This window comes from Mixophyes fleayi, chromosome 3 (genome assembly GCF_038048845.1).
Source record: "Mixophyes fleayi isolate aMixFle1 chromosome 3, aMixFle1.hap1, whole genome shotgun sequence".
Classification (NCBI taxonomy): Eukaryota; Metazoa; Chordata; class Amphibia; order Anura; family Limnodynastidae; genus Mixophyes; species Mixophyes fleayi.
In genome coordinates this window covers 291986253-292006374 of record NC_134404.1, presented here as the reverse complement: position 1 = coordinate 292006374, position 20122 = coordinate 291986253, and the positions used below count along the sequence as shown (strand labels likewise).

General features: G+C 40.3%; 1 long non-coding RNA gene across 1 annotated transcript in view; it reads right to left on the bottom strand.

Moving 5' to 3' along the window:
- Positions 1 to 18702, bottom strand: part of LOC142144680 (uncharacterized) — a 50664-nt gene extending 31962 nt beyond the window's left edge. The window contains exons 1-2 of the long non-coding RNA XR_012689773.1: positions 18581 to 18702; positions 17127 to 17229 (exon numbers count right to left, since the gene is read on the bottom strand). This is a non-coding gene — a long non-coding RNA (uncharacterized LOC142144680). The remainder of the gene's footprint in view (positions 1 to 17126; positions 17230 to 18580) is intronic.
- Positions 18703 to 20122: the final 1420 nt, after the last annotated feature.

Sequence of the window (20122 nt, the reverse complement as noted above, 5' to 3'; positions counted from 1 at the left end):
TATGTTTTGGCCCAAGTCAAATGCACCCTAAAAATGATTAATGACTTTACTGAATTTCTAACATGAAGTGGAACAAGTTTCTTCATTACCTATAAAATCTCACATTGCATTGCATTGCTGCAAACTGGTGCTGGGTTGCCAAACCTGCATGACCTCTACAAAATCAGTTATGAATGTTTGCAAATTAAGTAAGAGTACATGAGGTATCTGCCAATTTTCCACTTCTTTTATTCACTATTCCAGCACAAATATCTGTATGAGTATGACGGATGCTGTATGAGCTACAGAGTAGAGCTAGTAATGTGTTTAGGGATGCAGATTAGCAAGTAAGTGGTCATTATTATATTTAATAAATAATATTTTACTATTTATTCGAGAGATACAACCAATGACATCTGCTGCTGAGCAGGAACATTTAACCATGATATGGGTGGTACTATCTAGGTTACCTGATCCTTGGTGCACTACCAATAATGATATGTTTAATGAAATTGATTATTATGTCTTTATAAGTATGTATAGAGCTCAAGGAATAAGAATAGTGAAAATTGCATTCATTGTGTAGAAAAAAATGTAGTTGTACTATCCAGTTAGTTAATCCTAAAATGTAGGGACATTTCTGGGGACTAATCTTTGAAACCTTGAACTGTCCCTCGCATTAGGGACAGTTGGAAACTTCTTAGCATCCTACATTCTGTAGGAACAATTCTTGGATTTCTACCACATACAGGCTGCCATATGTGAACTCTTATTTGGTCTGATCCACTGTTTGCTTTAAATAATTTGTAATGCTTACTCATGTTGAGTGGCGCTGGTCATCTATCAATTAACTGTGCAAAATTACCTGTCAATCTATTTATATTAGGCTATCATATGAAGAAATACAGAAGTAGGAACTCATGATGAGCTGGTGGCCTTCAGGATTCGCATAACAGCATTTACTTCCTCTTCTAAAACCTTGCTAGAGTACCAGGTGAAACGTCAGCCCATGCCCCCTCACACTGTTGCCAGAGGGTAATGGAGGGGTATCATGGCCCTGCTGTCCAAGTCGCTTCCCATCCACATAGGGGTAAATGTATCAAGCTGTGAGTTTCTGGTGGGTTTGAGAAGGGGAGATGTTGCCTATAGCAACCAATCAGATTCTAGCTAGCATTTTTAAGAATGTACTAAATAAATGACACCTGGAATCTGTCTGGAAATTCCATGCATACCAGAATTAGTAGAGTGCACCGCCTTATGTGATCATAAAGATCACTCTGTTGATACTACTCCTGACTGAAAGCATAGTGATCCGTGGCAAACTCACAATACAGCTCCATTCTCCCAGTCTACAACTGACACAGAGGAGCGGCTACAAGCAGCGAAATGTGTATCATCATGTGATCATAGTGACTGATATCTCCCTCCTCTGTCCCCATGCACTACAACGTAAGAAGCAGCAAGGGAGGGAAGGCAGAGGGATGGACAGAAAGCGTTTACATACTTAACCAAAACCCTCTTCCCGACTGTCAGCCAATGAGGAAGGGGGTGGGTGTGCCGTTTGGAAACACTGAATGGGTGATATTATGTCAGTCATTCAGTGGTTTCAGCGCCTCCTAAACCTCCTAAACCTCCTAAATCCTTGCCTAGTAGTTCTGTCCCTGGTTATAGCTCATTGAAGCACAATAACTGTGATATATACAGTGGTTGTGCAATGTTTATTGCACTAATTACAGCCCTTATCTGTAACAACAAGAGCATCCTGGGGGTAATTGCCCTTCTGTTCCATTGTCAGCACTCCCTTGATAAGCTGCAGAAGACATAAATTCATGTTTTAGCTGAGTTACAGACTTCCTTATTCCTGTACAGCTAGATAACTTACGGATGTTCTTTGAAATTGTATTTCTGAATGTTTCCTGCAGCTATTTTTTGGAATATTGTTGCTTAAAATGGACTAAAACTTCTATATTTTAAAACCAATGTAGAAGATATATATAATAGATATAATAGTGCAAGTAGAGCACATTCTTTAACCCATTACAAGAAATCAGATATCAATTTGCATTAGTCTTACTACACTATACTGCTAAAAACTGATATCTGCCAGTTACTATGGGTTATAGTCAGGAGGGAACAGTGCATGCCTGGGTAGGGGCCAATCCATGCTGTTCTCTCCTCCTGGGCCACCCTCTCTGCTCTTAATAGAGCACAGCGTTAGGCCCTCCTGAGCATGCGCAGGACTAAACGCCCCCAGTGCACATATTCTGGACTGGTGAATCATCAGAAGTGGCCTCTGCACTGCTCTTTTCAGAGCAAAGTGGGGGCATCAACATGGATGCCAGGGGGGAGTGGGTGGCTTTGGAGGTGGGTGCGACCTGGCATAGCAGGACCCCTCACCTATGGGCCCTGTAGCCACTGCAGCCCCTATACCCATGATTGCTACACCCCTGGTTGTGTTGTTGAGTAAGCCACTTTATGTTTTTGAACTCTTTTAATTTGGACAGAGGACTCCCATATCTGAGACTCTTTGTTCAAAAGCTTTTGCTTGATGAACCTAAGCAATGCCCTAATGACATTCCTGAGATTTCAAACAGATTGACACTGGTAGTAAGCAGAAGAGGACATTAGATGGACAGTGGACAGCATGGTGGCTAAGTGGTTAGCACTTCTGTCTCACAGCGCTATGGTCATGAGTTCAATTCCCGACCATGGTCTTATCTGTGTGGCGTTTGTATGTTCTCCCCGTGTTTGCGTGGGTTTCCCCCGGGTGCTCTGGTTTTCTCCCACACTCCAAAAAACATACTAGTAGGTTAATTGAATGTTATCAAAATTGACCCTAGTCTGTCTCTGTCTGTGTGTATGTATGTTAGGGAATTTAGACTGTAAGCTCCAATGGGGCAGGGACTCATGTGAGTGAGTTCTCTGTACAACGCTGCGGAATCAGTGGCGCTATATAAATAAATGGTGATGATGATGATCAGTAGACATTTAACAGGTGATGGTAGACCAAGGCTATAATGTAAAAAGGTGCAAGAGTTGTTCTTGGGTCCACACACCCACCCATATGTTAAAAAGAACATGTTCATAGTTTAACAAACCAAGTGCTTCAGCAACAGGAACTGCCACTTTTGTGGCTAAAGTGCTTGATTTGTTTGGCCTCCCCATTTGGCTAAATCTTCCTCTATGCTGTTGACAATGTCACCACCCTCATCACCATCCTCATTACTGATGTCATGATCATCATCACACTATATTGACACTGTAATTGACAGCAAGAACGGTATTCCTCATTCGTCATACAATTTATAGTTCATTTTGATGAACACCCGTTTTTCTACATTTTTGGGAAGTAGTTTCCTCTGACAATCACTCACAATGGTCCCGGCCGCGCTAAGCACTCTTTCCAAATACACACTGGAGGGTGGACAGCTGAAGTACACCATAGCAAGTTGGTACAATGGGCTCCAAAGTGCATTTTTATCCCTCCTGGAATTCAAAAGGACTTTCTGAGATGCTATGTTCTACTTTATCTTTAAAGTAATCCTTCATCTTTCTAAGACAAAGTGTATCCGATTAAGACATTGTAGAGGTGTCAATATATTTGGCTATTTCTTTTAAGCCTTCAAATGCCATAACCATTCACATTAGTGTGCTGCTGAGTTGTTGACTCATCATCAGTTTTTTTCTAGCACTACCATTTTTAGGAGAAGTTGAAGCAGGACACATTTCATGTGCAAATTAATCCGACAGTTTGGTCAGAATGAGATTTTTACATGTGTAAAGATTTGTGTCAGTTGGAAGGAAAGACATTCTTAAACCCAGGATCAAGTAGGGTTGCCAAAATGTAGTGATTCAATTTCAAGATGCTGCAAACCCTGGTGAAGGGAATAAAGAATTTGATCTGCAAGGCTGAGATCTTAGCAGAAACGCTCCTCCTTCAGCTTCTCCATCTGTTTTTCCAGTAGTTTCATTAGGGGTATTATTTGACTCAGGCTAGCAGTGTTTTATCTCTCTTCCTTTGTTACAATTTTAAATGGTTTCAGTAGCTTGCATAAAATGTATGCTGTAAGGTAACATGTTCCTCCTCTCCCTATTTCATGGATTGATGTGTAGGTCATGATGGTTTGTTGCTGGTCCTCTAGTTGCTGAAGCATATAAAGTGTGGAATTCCAACTTGTTACTACCTCTAGCCAGGGCCGTTACTAGGGCTGTGCGACAGGGGCGACCGCCCAGGGCGCAACGCTGAAGGGGGGCGCAATTTAGGAATATTTTAGGTTAATTTGGTTAAAATTGAGGGCTAGGGGGGCCGCATCTGTCTTTCCCGCCCAGGGCGCTAGAATTCTAAGTTACGGCTCTGTCTCTTGCTTCAGTTTGCAGCAGGGCAGATGATATTTTTTTGCAGACACTGCAATGTTCTACATGTGGTCACTGAATGTCGAAAAATGCCCCGAACACCATCTTCTGCACTGACCTCTGCAATCTTCACCGTCAACACTGTCATCATCAACCTTCTCATTAATAGTAAGTAGTCCAGCTTCCAATTTTCAAATGCAAACTGACTCTTCTAATCCAGTCCATGAGTCCCAAGAGGCATCCTTACATACTACATCTGCTGCTGTGGGTGAAACCTCTATACAGAAGGGGACCGAGAAGAGTAAGCATAGTTTTAAACAATAATTGTCTGTGAAGCAAGTATGACAACCAGCATCCTGCTGCACAGTGGATCACTAAACCATGACAGCTATGTTAGCATTGGATCGGCGTCCAATTTCCGCCATCAATGCATTAGGTTTTAACTGATTAGATGAGATCATTTCTCCATGCTAAATTCCATCTCGATTCCATTTCTCCCAAACATCAGCTGTACCGGGAGGTTAAGCAAAAATTCATTCAGTCCCTATAAAATGCCATTGTACCAACTGTCCACTTACCTATGCATATGTGGACAAGCGGTAGTGGTCGATTCAAAGACTATATGACAGCTCAATGGGTAGGTGTATCACCATTAGTAGCAGCAACTGCGGAAGTTTCACTATCATCCTTCTCATCCTTTCAGCATAGTAGAGCTACCACTCAAAGTCAAGTCATTCATAGGCAAGTTACTCTCTGTTTCACTAAGAAGCATACCAGTGTCAATCTGTTGGAAAAACTCAGTAATGTCATAGCAAAATGTCTCACCCCGTTAGGGTATTCCCCATGATTCCTCATTGCCGATAAAGGAGCGAACAGTGTGTACATCACAACTGGGTGAAATCCTTTGCACACAAAACTTGGTTGTTCAGAATTTCTTAAAAAATGAGAGGTCAGTGCAGAAGATGTTGTCTGTGGCCCATACAATTTCTGGGCATTTTCAACATTCAGAAACTGCATGTAGATCATGGCTACTAAAATGACCTGTCTATCCACCAACTGAGGCAAGAGTGTATGCGGTATTCATTTGGTCGACATTTAGAATGTCGGCAATATTAAGTTAACAACTCAAGTGTCAACAGTACTGTTAGGTCGACTATTCATATGGTCGACAGTATTATTAGGTCGACAGTTCAAATGTAGACAGTATTATATGGTTAGAGTTAGGCATAGGGATAAGGAACTTATTGTCGACCTAAAAATACTGTCTACATTTGAATTGTTGACCTAATACTACTGTCTACATTTCAATTGTCAATCTAATAATACTGTTGATGTCATTATTGTCGATTTTCCAATCCTGTCTATATTATAGTGTCGACCACATAAATGTAACTGTCAAACATATGTATCACACCCAGCAAGAGATAGTAACGGGGTGGAATTCTAAACTTTAAATGCTTCAGCGATTTTCTCAAACCATTTCAGTTGTGAAGAGATTATTAGAAAATAGACTGTAAATAAATGTAAATGCTATTGTCACAACCACACTAGGAATTTGATGATGACTGCCTACCAGCAGTTGGTGCAACTGAGCAAAGAGGCGCAGAGTTTAACGCGCCCTCTGTATTCACCGGGAATCCCCGCAAGGAGGTTTGGCCTTTCCTGGAGGGACATGCAGGTTGCAACCCTCGATGTCAGTCATTGGCGAGGCTGCAGGGGAAGAACAGAATAGTCAATCAAGCTGAGGTTAATACCAGATAATCAATGGTACCAATTCAGATTCCAAAGGAGTAGTCAGGAACAGCAGAGGTATAAGCCGGATAATCAATGGAGCCAAATCAAATACTAAAGGAGTAATCAGAAATGGCAGAAGTGCAAGCAGGATAAATAATGGAGCCAAATCAGATGCCAAAGAGGTAGTCAGGAACATCTGAGTAATCAACAGTAAATAGCAGGAACAGAAGAATGCTGGAGTGACCCAATACTCTGGTAGCCAGTGTGTGTCAGGTTCTGCCTTATATAGGCAGTTCAAATAGATTTGGTAGTCAATGATGTCATCTGCGACTGACCGCCGACAGGAGAGGTGGAAAGCACGTCCGGCTGCCGGCAACGGGTGCACATGTGCTGGCTGGCAGAATGGAAGCCGGACATTGTGTCCTGTTGGCAGGCAACGTGCATGTCTTGCCCACAATGGAAGGAAGACATCTGTCCCTGTGACGAGGCAGGTAAGCAGGGACGGCGTCCAACAGTTATAAATACTAATGTATGAACAAAACCAGCTCAAAAATCACATGATTTTACCTGCTTTCACATTTTTTTATGAAATCCAGATGAAGATGATTTTAGAACTAAAACTAAACACAGGGTCTATGCACATCTCTAGTTCCATACCCCCTGAAGGTGTACGTGTTTAGCACTTCTGAATGCTACACCGCCCGCAACTCCCCTTTCTTTTAAATGCCCCTGCATTCACATACATGGCAGGTATGTGCAGGAACCATTTACCGGTCCTCTCCTATGGCAGGACAGTCCATTAGAATCAATTGGTTTAGTCAAAAAAGTTTAAATGTAAATATTACATTCTTTTTAAAGTGAGCTGGATTCTGGGTGCAAAAAGGTTTCTTTTACCACCTTCTAAGTAAATATTTGATGTACCAAAAATACATGCTATTTACATTATAACAAAATGTGAGTGGGATTTTTTTTCTTGTTAAATTGCTTTAACAACATGCAGATCTCTCTCTAAACTCCAGTAACCAGTAACATATTGCTACATTTCTCCGTTTCTGTAAGGATGATTTATTTTTATCTGTTTGCACTACACAGCTGCTATCAACTGGAACATTCACCCTCATTTATGTCACTGCAAATACACTGTCAGAACTCCCAAATTGGCTGCCCACACAAAAACATATATAGCTGTCATGGATAATGTCAAAAACATAGTAATTGTTGCAGATTGCGCTTCTTTCACACACTGTCCATAGGCACACCCTGGGAAGAATAATAACTATATATTAAACCGTGCAGTGTAACACCAACATTCTTCAGCAGAGTATATTAGTATAATACAGATTAACAACATAATACTACATTAAGGAACAGCTCCACCTTCAGTACCTTGAGTGTAATCACTCATGAACATTAAGGGCTAGATTTACTAAGCTGCGGGTTTGAAAAAGTGGGGATGTTGCCTATAGCAACCAATCAGATTCTAGTTTTCATTTATTTAGTGCCTTCTACAAAATGATAGCTAGAATCTGATTGGTTGCTATAGGCAACATCCCCACTTTTTCAAACCCGCAGCTTAGTAAATCTAGCCCTAAGTCTCAGTCTGTTGCAGTAATAATGACATATTCAATCTGTTGTAAGAATAATACAGACATTCTTGGATAAATTACAACAATTAACATTTTAGGAAGTTTTTTTTTACACCATCTGGCTGAATGTAAGATGGTTACCACTAGGACTGGCTTGCTGGGACTTTTTTATTTAATTGGTTTGACTGTTTATTTCTCTACATTTATTGCCATCATAGACACACACATAAAAAAAAATATTATTAATTTTTATTTATAGGGCGCCACAAAGTATCCGTAGCGCCGTACAAGGACAAACAATCATCACCATCATCATCATCACCATTTATTTATATAGCGCCACGGATTCCGCAGCGCTGTACAGAGAACTCACTCCCATCAGTCCCTGCCCCATTGGAGCTTACAGTCTAAATTCCCTAACATACACACACAGAGACACAGAGAGAGAGAGACTAGGGTCAATTTTTGATAGCAGCCAATTAACCTACTAGTATGTTTTTTTGGAGTGTGGGAGGAAACCGGAGCACCCGGAGGAAACCGACGCAAACACGGGGAGAACATACAAACTCCACACGTATAAGGCCATGGTCGGGAATTGAACTCATGACCACAGTGCTGTGAGGCAGATTGTGCTAACCACTTAGCCACCGTGCTGCCCAAACAATGGCACAGTACAAGGTGAAACAGCACTGTACAAGTAACAGTAAGCACTATAACATTGGGAGCTCAAATCACAGCTAGAAAGAGAGGGTGGGGGATAGTCAGTGCAGGCTGGTAACTTGAGCCCAAGAGGGTGGGCGCAAATGACCGGTTAAGAGCCACTGAAAGGAGCAGAGAGAAGCGAGAGGAGACAGAGGGCAGAGGGACTGAGAGGAGGTGAGCTGAGTAGCTGGAGAGCGAAGGTAAAAGTGATGGAAACAGGAGGTAGGAGAGCCCTGTTCAAAGGAGCGTACAATCTAAAGGGAGGGGAAGACAGACAGAGACACAAGGATGAAACGGAGAGACGGGTGAAAAGGAGACGGAGTCGAGGAGGGGGAGAGAAGGGAAGAAGGGATGAGAGGGAGAGGTAGCCGACAGATGAGAGGTTAGGCATGTGACTTGAAGGCTTTTAAGAAAAGGTGGGCTTTTAATGTTCATTTGAAATAGGACAGATTAGGGGAAGTTCTGATGGAGCGAGGGAGCTTGTTCCAATGGAGGGGAGCAGTGAGGGAGAAGTCTTGGATACTTGTGTGGGAAGAGAGGCGACGATCATTGGATGATCGAAGTGGGCGGGATGGAGTGTGAATAGAGATAAGGTTGGAGATATAGGGAGCAGTGGAGTTGGCAAAGGCCTTGTAAGTCAGAGTGAGGAGCTTGAAAAGGATTCTGTAGGGGTAGGGGAGCCGGTGAAGGGCTTGGAAGATTGGGGAGATAGAAGTGGAATGGTGAGAGAGGAAGATAAGCCTAGCAGCATTGAGTACAGATCTAAGAGGAGCGAGATGAGAGAGGGGGAGGCCAATAAGAAGAAGGTTGCAGTAGTCCAAGCGGGAGATAATCAGAGAGGAGATGAGAGATTTGGTGGCATCCTGGGAGAGGAAGGGTCGAATGCGGGCAATGCTGCGTAGCTGGAATCGGCAGGATTTGGCAAGAGAATGAATGTGAGGGGCAAAAATCACAAATAAAATCTGAGATTACAATAAGTTAAGAGTATGAAGTATGCATGAGGATAGATAATCTTGCCCAATAAACTACACAAGGTAATTCTGCAATTCCAGGTAAAGGTAGACTTGTAGAATTGGTGAAAAGGTAAGGTTACTTTATCTGCGCTCCCTATGGAAAGAAAGAGTGTAAGTTCTGCCAACGTGAGATGTAAGAGAAGACTCGTGTTTCTATAAGGTATGAAGGTATGATAGAGAGACTCCAAGGTGCATAGATGATGGGTAATTGTGTAAAGTGATAAGGGTAATAGTAAATGATATCTAATTGTACAATTTATTATAGCAAAAGCATAGATAATATGCAGATTCTGGCCAGAAAACAATTATGTAATAAATCATATAAGAGTGCAGAGTTATATGCATACAATAGGTATAAGTATAATTGCAGTTGAATGAATGAAGGTCCTTTATAAATAATAAGGGGGGGAAAAGACCAAATGGTGACCACACAGTAGATGTGAACAAAATGATGGATCAACCTGTTCAGATATAATAAATTCTAGAATGTAGTCTCTTAAATGGGAGGGGGGGGGGGGGAAACAAATAAAGGGGAATCACTAAATGAGTATAGCAGAAGGGTCCAAAATTGTGAGAAAAGAAAACTAAAAAAAAAAAGGTAAAACATGGCCATGAAAAAGTTGAAAAAATTTCATCTTGTATCTGTGGATTTTGGGAACTATGAAAACTATTTTAAAATGCACATTTTTTAATGAATAGTTATGCCTAGTCAAGTCTCATGTTTAAATAATCATTTGATTATTTTATTGCTTTGGAAGTCAAGGTACAAAGGTCTTTTCACTACCATATATTTTGCATTCCTGACATGTTCTGTATTTTCCCCTCAAGACTAAATTCAGCATTCATTTGCTGAGACTGTCTAATGGTTTGCGCGTACCACATCCTTACCTGGTCTGAATCAAGTTTACCAGGCTTGCCAACTGACTGTTATTATTATTGGTCTATCTCCAGTTATTCCGAGGAATGTCTGCTGGAGAGAAGGAATCCTGCCAAGGAAGCAGGGTCTATGTCATAGAGCAATACTGACTCAGCCTTGTGGGAAGTTGCCAATGCACCCCTAGGATGACATGATTTCTGTACTATGACATTTGCTGTTAAAGGGAGACATATCACACATTCCTAAGGAGGTTTGCTGTCAATGTATTGTTTTCTAGATGTTAAAATTAATCTATCAAGATGTTTTATGTGCACAAAACTTTTTTTCTCTGCATTTCTGTGTCTATTAATAGAAGTAAAAATTGCTTATTTTAATGAGGTAACTCAAAACAGACTCCCTAATTCTCAAATAGGCTAATGAAATGTGCTTTGATTTAAAGGCATTCTAATCTCAAACATTTTCTTATCTTAATGGTGCTTGGTACATTGAAAAGAACATGCCAGATGTAGCTTTATCTTAATTTTCTGTGCGGGCTGAGAGCATATAAAGTGTTGTGTCGAGCTTCTCTATGCCATCTCTATATAATTTTCATATGGTTTGGGTCTGCCCATGCCCAAATGACCTCAAAACTCTTGTTAACCCAAATTGTTGCATTGCCAGACAATTATCACGTTATTAATATTCACAGATGACTTTATGAGAAGTTAGGGGTTTATGTGAAACAGAAAAGCAAGTATATTAAAATCACTACAAGACTCATTAATATCTTTATCAACGGTAGTTAAAGTTCTACAACAGGGTTATTATTCTACATCATGTATTAAGGGGGAAACCTTGTTTAAATAAAAATAAGTAATTCTCAGTGGTAATGCTTCTTTAAAATAAGTGCAATCCTATCATAGTTGTTTAGTGTTTGCTAGCCAGAGAGCAAATTCTGTGATGTCACAAAAAGGGGCTTGGCTTTAATACCGGCATTCAAATCAAATTCTGGTCTCTCAAACTGTGATATTACCAGCGATATTTTTAATAACCAGATAAAATAATCACAACCTTCGGTGGTTTTCAAAATTGGGAGTGTATTTGCCGTGGATACCTGTACCCTGATTAGTTATACATCATGATTAAATGGCGAAGTTCATCTGTGCTGGTTACTGTTTGCTTAAAGTGGTCTGTTAGCTAGAGCAGGAGCCCAAATAAAACAGAAATGATTATGTAATAGTAGTTTTTCTTTTTTCTTTTTTCATTCTTTCCTGTTAGAAGAAAATGTTCCAAGCAATTGAGAGCACAGTATAAGAAATAAAAGTGATAGCCCCATCTCAAAAAGATATCCAGTATGTGAAAGTAACAATTTATAGAAAACCAATTGTCTTACTATCTAGATAAGGAATTACTATACAATATTGGATCATAATTATAAATTTTGTTGCATTATATCAAAATGTTTTTGATGTATTTTTATGGATTTTTTTTAAATAGCTAGTATTGTTTCTTTGTAACATAAGTCTGATTTTCTTTTTTTTTTGTTCTAGGATATTCTTCTACAACTCAGACTTCAGTTTGAAAATCCCCTCTGTGGGGAAGACTTACATGAAATGCATTTGTGTTTCAGCACTCAAGCTCATTCCCAAGGAGTGGACTGCCTGAGTCAGAGTCCTCCACCTATGTTCATCATGATAAAATAAGAAGCAAGGGGGGATTTTGCTATTAATAGCATTTATTAACAAAGGAAAAAAAGAACACCAACATGTAAACCACAATGATATATGTAAATAAACACCCATCATGTTTGCATAACATTGCAGGCAGCTTTAAATAATGCTGACTTATGTATTTTGAGAACTATTTATTTTTTGAGTCACTCCATTGATGAATCGTCTCTTGGTATATGTTTATAGACAATTAGTTCAGTCAGAACCTTCTCCTTCTAAGCAAGATATTTATATTTGTAATTTGAATGATTTACATACCTTTTTCTTTCTTTTTTAGGTCAGTACAATAGACAGACAGTATTTCCTGTCAGTATCTGCAAGTTGTTTAGCTAAATACTGCTACAAGAAGCCAACGGAATGTTAAAGGCAATATGTCATGTGATCCTCAACTACCTGAACTGCTTCACGAGATATTCACATATGGCAGCCCCCTTTCCAAAGAACTAGATGTGTTTTACAGTATTCAGTTGCCCCCAGGAATTATGCTCGAGTAGTAGTAGCTGTTGATCACACTTTTGCCAATGGAGTGCAGAGAACATGGAAGGAGGAAGTGAGCAACCTAGATGGTAACAGAAGAGTCAATAACAAAGAAACGGACAGTCGAGGGTTAATGCAGATTCATAAAACAAGCCAAGGTCAGGAGCAGGAGAATACAGCAATTCTGTTTTGCAAGTAGAGGTCAGGGCAGGTAGAGACAAATATAAATTAATTTAACATGCCAATGTTAGGGGCAGGAGAAGACAGCAATTCTGTTTTGCAAGTCAGAGATCAAGGCAGGTAGAGATAAATGCAGATCCATTTAACAAACCAAGGTCAGGGGCAGGAGAAGACAGCAATTCTGTTTATACAATCCCGGTCAAACACTGAAAGACAGGTCAGGATGCAAAGGCACATTAGGTCAAGCAGAATGGTGGTACTCGCTATAACGATGCTAGTTGTTCCGACACCTAATATAGCAACAAAATAATTCAGAACAGTACGAGTCTGGCATGAATCAAATGTAGACTTACTATAAAACTGACAAACAAGATTTCCGACCTCCCTGCTATAGATTCCGAATACAGTAAATGTCGGCACTTCACATTTACGTCACATAATACAGCGAGATTGGGATGTTCGTATTTAAAGGTGCAATGCCAGGTCCCAGCAACTGTACAATCTAATCTAAGGGTTATATTTAGGAGTAGGGTTAGGGTTAGGATTAGGATTAGTGTAAGAGTTATGTTAGGATTAGGGTTAAGGTTAGGGTTAGGGTTAGCGTAAGGATTACGGTTTGGATTAGGGTTAGGGTTAGGCTCCAAGACCTTGCATTGCTGCTTTAAATAGGGAAATCCCAATCTTGCTATATTATGTTGAATGGCATTTATAGCAGGCAGGTCGGAGATCTTCTGTGTCTGTTTTATAGTAAGTCTACATTTGATTCATGCTGGACTCATGCTGTTCGCAATTCTTATGTCGCTATATTAGGTTTTGGAATAAGCAACATCGGAATAAAGTACCACACCAAGCAGAATTTAATACCAGCATTGGAGAACAACAGGAAGGGGTTTATAAAGTCAGAGGAACCAATGACAGTTTGCAAGGTGATTAGCACAAGTGCAGCAAGTGTTTAGGAGCAAGTAGATAGCTGATACTGCCTAGCGAATAGCTGAGAGTTGAGATGACGCTGGTTGTTATTTACATAGCAACCGTCTGGAACTGAAGTAGTGCTGGCTGCATCAAAAGGAAAGAATGCTGGTACTGTTTCTAGGCAACCAGTCCGGCTTATAGCAGCGAGCATCTTGCAACCATATATGGAACCTGACAGACACCAGGGTGCAATCCGCTACCGCCTGACAGGTAGTGGGTGCCAGCAACTGATCCAACATGCGGAGGTGATCACCATATTTTTTACCACTTCACGGCGCAATCCGCTGCTGTCTTATAGGGAGAGGACACGAACTACTGTTGCAAGGCAACTGATCTGGCGTGCCCCGGTGATCACCATAATATTTAACACAGAAGCAGGGTGAAAAGCGGCAATGCACTTCATCTGAAGCAATATCACAGTAGTGTAGCGTCTTTAATATATTTGGAAATTAGAGTGCAGACCATCCTCCCTTGAAATTTTGTAGGTGGTGACTGTCTTCTTTTTGACCCAGCACTCCACTCACCTAGACATAGCAGTTTTGTTTATAGCAATCAATACTCCTTGCAGTGTAGAGGCACTAAATGTGGTAAGTCCCATATTTTAAATTGATTGTTAGTGTAGGTACCCATCTGAAAGATGGCACCTTGACGTGGTAGATAGGCATTCACAATTTTATCAAAATGTACACTGAGAACCTCAGGCTTACTCTAGTTCTATTATAGAGTTTGCATTACTGGCGACTTTAACATATATCTGACACTAATTGCACCTGCACCTGCATATATATATATATATATATATATATATATATATATATTTCTACAGTCAACGCACACTCTTTTTTTCTTAGCACATCCTATAGTTTCCATTAATTATGTAAAGATAAATCAGGAAGATTTTAAATAGAAAGTATCTATTATTAGCATACTGCCGATGGCAGAATAACTGGTAATGGGGAAGACATATGAGTCTAACCTTTAGGAGTTTAATAAATTTCTTATACCACACTTTTTACATTGACTTACAGAAACTATTGGGAGCCTAAGCCAGCAGCAATCTATGGATACTTGAGCTCTTACAGTTGGTAATTAAACCTGACACTTTTCTAATGAAATTATTTTATCAGGTTGTCGTACTTGCTTATTAATGATGATCTGCACAAATGGAGCCAGACAATGCAGCTGTTAGCTTAGATTGTTATTCACGACATTCTGTAACTAGGCAAGACAAGACAGAAGTTTGGAATCTAACAGGCCTGAAAACCAAACTTTTTTTATTTTTATTCAGAGTGTTTATATGTAATAATGAAATAAATTTACAACTATGTAAACCTATTCCAATTATGTTAGAACTCTGAAGACAGCATGGCTTTGCAAAAAGAAGGAGGATGAAGACGAGACTGTCTAAATCCAAAACTTTGCTCTTTGCAGGCTTGTGCATGTGCACCGGACCTGGGCTTCCAGTTCCAGAATCAATAAAAAAAAAAAAATAATAAAGTTGTTTACATAAATGTAAAAAAATAAAAATGAAAACAACAAAGCATTATTTTAATAATAAGTCATATTTTCTTGTCCCCAGCATCTGCTATCGCCATCCTGAGATGGTGATAGTGATAAGGAGTACATGGCCGGTTCATGTACTGTCGATATACATGATGGGAAAGATTCGCCAAAGGCCCAAGGTGAAGGCTTTCACTACTGACATTCTCCACTGGCTTGGGGGTTTTAATAAATACAGAGAAACCATAAATCTTGCGAAAACTCCCACTAATAAAATAGAACCCATAGTGTGGAGACATTAATAAATTTAGTGTACAGTACATTCAGAGACATCTCTTTTAAAATAGAAGGTTGTACTCCATATAGAAGAGTCCCCTATGGGTTAGTATCACTGTAAACTATCTAGTCCTATCTAAAAAATTGTGCGAGTTGTTGAGATCTTATCGTTTTGCCAAACTGGAGTAAGTTTTGAGATGTAGGCAAGATGGCTGCATCCGGATTTACATCCATTTATGGCAATGTTGCTACTGGTGGATGTAAATGCGTCCAGTCATGGAACTCAAACAATTGCGGAAGATGTGTATATGTCCAGCAGTGGGATGAATTCAAGAAACCAGAAAGGTTCCTGCATCAGAAACGGCACATGAATATCCTGCACAAGTCTAATCTCCTTCTCTGTATAAAGTAGTCCAGTAGCTGGTATTCTTGCTTGCTTATTATACTCCCTAGGCTTATAATTCAGCACTTTTCCTGCTTGATTTCCTATCTATAAATTAATTTGGCTTGTCTAATAACCACCTCTGGAACTGAACTTTTGGCTTTTTGTCCCTGACTACTTCTTTGTCACATCCTATGGTGCCTAGCCATTAGGATCCTTCCATCCATGTACTGTCACTTCCCAGTAGTGTTGTCTCCTAATTTGATTTGTGTCCAAGTCCCGGGGGTCAATCAAGTACCAATAACCATGTCTAGAGTTAAGGGAGAGAGGGCTGCTATAGATAAAGGACACTAGTTCTGGGCACTTGTGTTTCATCATTACCATCGTCGTCATCATCATCATCATCATCATTTATGGGGTAGTGTCCAAGGAGAATGTGATAATTATATTACAGATGGACACAATAAACATTTGTAAAGTGTGAATTTTTGAAAAGTTGGTATTGCTAAATACTAGCTGACATGGTGCACAAACTTTTGATACATTTACTGTTTTATTTTTTCAGTCATTTCATTGCTACCTCATAGAGCTGGGGCTATAGGTTAAATTTCAACCTGGGTGCTATGTGTGTGGAGTTTGTATATTCTCCACGTGTTTCCGTGGGTTTCCGTCAGGTGCTCTGGTTTCCTCCCACAGCCCAAAATCATACTGGTACATTAATTTGCTTTTGCCAAAATTAGCCTGTGTATGTCTGTGCGGCAAAGAATTTAAACTGTAAGCGCCAATGGGTCAGGGACTGTTGTACATGATTCAATATGCTCTGGAAATTACTGTGTATTGTAGTAGCACTATACAAATAAACAATAAATAAAGTATATACTTACCCATAATATGTTAGTGTATACATGTGTGTGAGTAGCACCTAGAAGTCATTAAATATAGCAGAAGCGTTTAAAGATGTCATCCATAATGTCCTTGCTTTTTTTTAAGCAATTATTAACGAATGAGTTATCACTCAGCAGTAACAGTGACTATCTTTTATGCAATAAAAAAAAGCTCAACAATGTATGTATTACACATTTAAGTTATGTAGCATTCTTCAACGAATTGTATTTTTAATGTTACTTGAGAGCACAGATTTCTTCTTATAAATTGTGATGATAACAGGTTTAGCATATTGTTGTGTACTGCACAGCTAGCATACTCGGTACCCATCCAAGGTTCAAAACACCAAGGCAAATATCCAAAATAATGAAAATAGGTTTATTTAACAAAATGGTAGCACCAAACAGCAATAATAATATTTAAATAATAACCTGCAACAAATAGCACTGCAGTCTTGCACAGACAACATACAGAGGATAAATAATAATAGAAACACCTCACCTGTATCCTAGCCAATCTCCGGGGGTGCCGTTTATCCAAACTTCTCCTGGTACGCAGACCCTCTCCCCTTTAAGGCTACTAGCAAGGCAGCGGTCCTGGGGGACTGTATAGTATAAAGCATATTGAATTTCTGATAGCATTCTGATTAGTGTAGGAACTAGTAAAGATGAGTAGAGTAAGGACGATAGGTAGAGAAGGCTTCCTCTGCCTTTCTTGTCTCTACTTTGCTGTCAGTTATCACACTACACTGATTGCAGGATGGAGCTCCTTATTGCTATCAGTTATTGCAGAGCTTAACCATTGACCAGAGCATGGGGGAAGTGGAAATAGTTAGGTTAGGTGCAGCAATCAGTTTACTTTTTATTTTTGTTGTTTAATTCAGAGCTGGAATGCTTTTCATATACCTTTTGCTGTATCATACCCCCAGCCCCGTCAGGTGATTATTGCTTTAGCCTGCCTGTTTCTTGTATACCACACCCCAGGTTTGCTTATCAGGCTCCTTGTGCTGAGTACTTCCCACAGGTTATTGTACATTTACACTTCTACTTACTCCACTTTACACTTCCATAACTGGTAATTACTGTTGTTCATCTTTGATATTTCTTCAAAGCCAAGACTGTTCCATGTTACCAAATAGCTAGAATTTGATTACAGTAATATAGGGAAATCGTCCCATAAACTGTTAGAATACTGATCTGTAAATTGAAGTTCTTTGCAAATTACTTACCACATGATTGCAGGTCTTCCATTTGGTACAAAATGCTCCTGATCTTCCCATATGATTTACTAGCAGAATTAACTAGTGGGCAGCACGGTGGCGTAGTGGTTAGCACTTCTGCCACACAGCACTGAGGTCATGAGTTCAATTCCTGACCATGGCCTTATCTGTGTGGAGTTTGTATGTTGTTTGCATGGGTTTCCTCCGGGTGCTTCAGTTTCCTCCCACAATCCAAAAACATACTAATAGGTTAATTGGCTGCTCTCAAATTGACCCTAGTCTGTGTGTGTGTTAAGGAATTTAGACTGTAAGCTCCTATGGGGCAGGGACTGATGTGAGTGAGTTCTCTGTACAGCGCTGCGGAATTAGTGGCGCTAGATAAATAAATGATGATGATGAAATGCTTATCTTATCATTTAATTTATTTAATCACAGGTAACTACAATAAAAATTAAGTAGGAAGTTCAGGAACTGAGTATTTTGTACTGAGGAAAGGCCTCATGTTGGAGGATATGTATCTGTAACCTACCTGAACAGAGGAACAACAACAGAACAGAGAAAACACAGCATATTAACTAGGGCCACCATCAGAAATTGTGGGGCCCAATACAAATGAAGCAGGCAGGATGCCCCCACCAACTCCAGTAGCATTCAAAAAGTTTTTTAATTATTAGTTGAAATAAACAGAAAAATCTGAAAAAAAGGTAATAATAACATTTCTTTAAAATATACTTACCAAGATGTTGTTGTTCTTCTTCAGTGGCGGGAACATCAGTGTGACGTCAGGTCACACCATACCATCACTCACTGACAGGAAGAAGGGAGGATCACATGATCGCAGGGAAGGAGCAATGATTCCCCTGCGATCACGAATGACAGCTGCCTGGCTGTCACAGGAAGATCACATGATCGCAGGGGAATGATTGCTCCGCCCCTGAGATCACATTCTGCATTCTTCCTTACCAGCGGGCCCGTTGTCCTCCAGTCCTGGTGTCTCCGGTGCTGTCTTCAGCCTGGTTGTCACCATGAAGACAGCAGCGGAGACGGCAGGACTGGAGGGCAACGGGCCTCCTGGTAAGTGTGTGTTGCTGACAGTGCCGTAACTAGCCATTTTAGTGCCCTGGGCGAGACAGGGAACCGGCGCCCCCCCATCTAAGTGGGAGTGTCAATTGTCGGGTGGGTGTGGTCAACCTACTGTGGGGGCGTGGCTAGCACTTTACAAGTTCTAGACCGCACTGAAACCCCCTCCCTCTCCATTATTCTTGGTCTGGCTTTGTAAGGATCTTTATGTAATAAGCCTCCATAGAATCAAAGTACTTTAAATGCAGCTATCACATGCTAGCTGTATAAAAAAATTAATTGGTTATTGAAATAAAACTCACTGAAACAAATTAAAACATAAATGTAATGGTACCATCTGTATCACACTGCTACTTCATCCCACTGTGCCCTCCATCACAGTTTCTCCTTTATCACACCGTGCCATGGAGCCATCTTTATCACATTGTGCACCCTTATCACCATCACACAAAATTATTATATATATATATATATATATATATATACACACACACACACACACAATATAAAGAGCCTCCTAGTGTCCGCCATACCTTACAGAGAGCATTCCTGTGACCGCCATACCTTACAGAGAGCATTCCTGTGACCGCCATACCTTACAGAGAGCATTCCTGTGACCGCCATACTATACAGAGAGGATTCCTATGATCACCATACAATACAGAGAGCATTCCTATGACCACCATACTATACAGAGAGGATTCCTATGATCACCATACAATACAGAGAGCATTCCTATGACCACCATACTATACAGAGAGCATTCTTGTAAATGCAATACAGATAAATACCTCACCTAAAATTAATAGACCCCACCATTAAATTAAAAAGCCCCATCGATAAATTAAATTGACCCACCAGCACCCCACAAATAAACTAGTACCCATTAAATAATTAGCCCCGCCTAAACGTCACCATTAAATTAATAGCCTACCTCCCACCCATGTACTAAGACACCCAATCTCCCTACCCTCATATCACACATTATATTAATACATACCCCCCTTCCCTCACACATTATGGCAGCATACCCCCCCATCCCTCATAAAGCATAGCAGCATCCCCCCCCTCCATAATAGCAAGATGCAGCACACATTCCTCCCCTCCCTAATAGCAGCACACATTCCCCCCTCCCTAATAGCAGCATACATCCCCTCCCCCCTCCATAATTGCAGCTTACATTCCCCCCCTGCCTCCC